Source organism: Haplochromis burtoni, unplaced genomic scaffold (genome assembly GCF_018398535.1).
Source record: "Haplochromis burtoni strain Fernald_Lab_line unplaced genomic scaffold, NCSU_Asbu1 Contig_116, whole genome shotgun sequence".
Lineage (NCBI taxonomy): Eukaryota > Metazoa > Chordata > Actinopteri > Cichliformes > Cichlidae > Haplochromis > Haplochromis burtoni.
Genome location: NW_024582477.1, coordinates 1885772 through 1886098, shown reverse-complemented (window position 1 = coordinate 1886098; position 327 = coordinate 1885772).

Genomic DNA, 327 nt, shown 5'->3' with positions numbered 1-327 from the left:
TGAACATCCTGTACAAAGAAGCTTCAGCAGCTCCTCATCACACTTTGAGACTTAAAGCTCCAACATGATCTTGCTCCTCTTCCTGTTACAACTCTGACCTTCCATATTTGTTTAATCATTATACTGAAAAGGACTTCGATAACATCATAAATGCAGAATTACAGCAAATACAGTCACGTTCTTCTGAGTCTTCCAGGAGGACGTGGCTGTTCAGCAATTATTAATTTCTTTACAATCTGATGGTGTTTACTGGCCGGTGTTAGTGATGTTTACAGTGGAGAGTTTTGTTCCATTTGGCCAATGATATCACAGTGATCAGTGAAAACA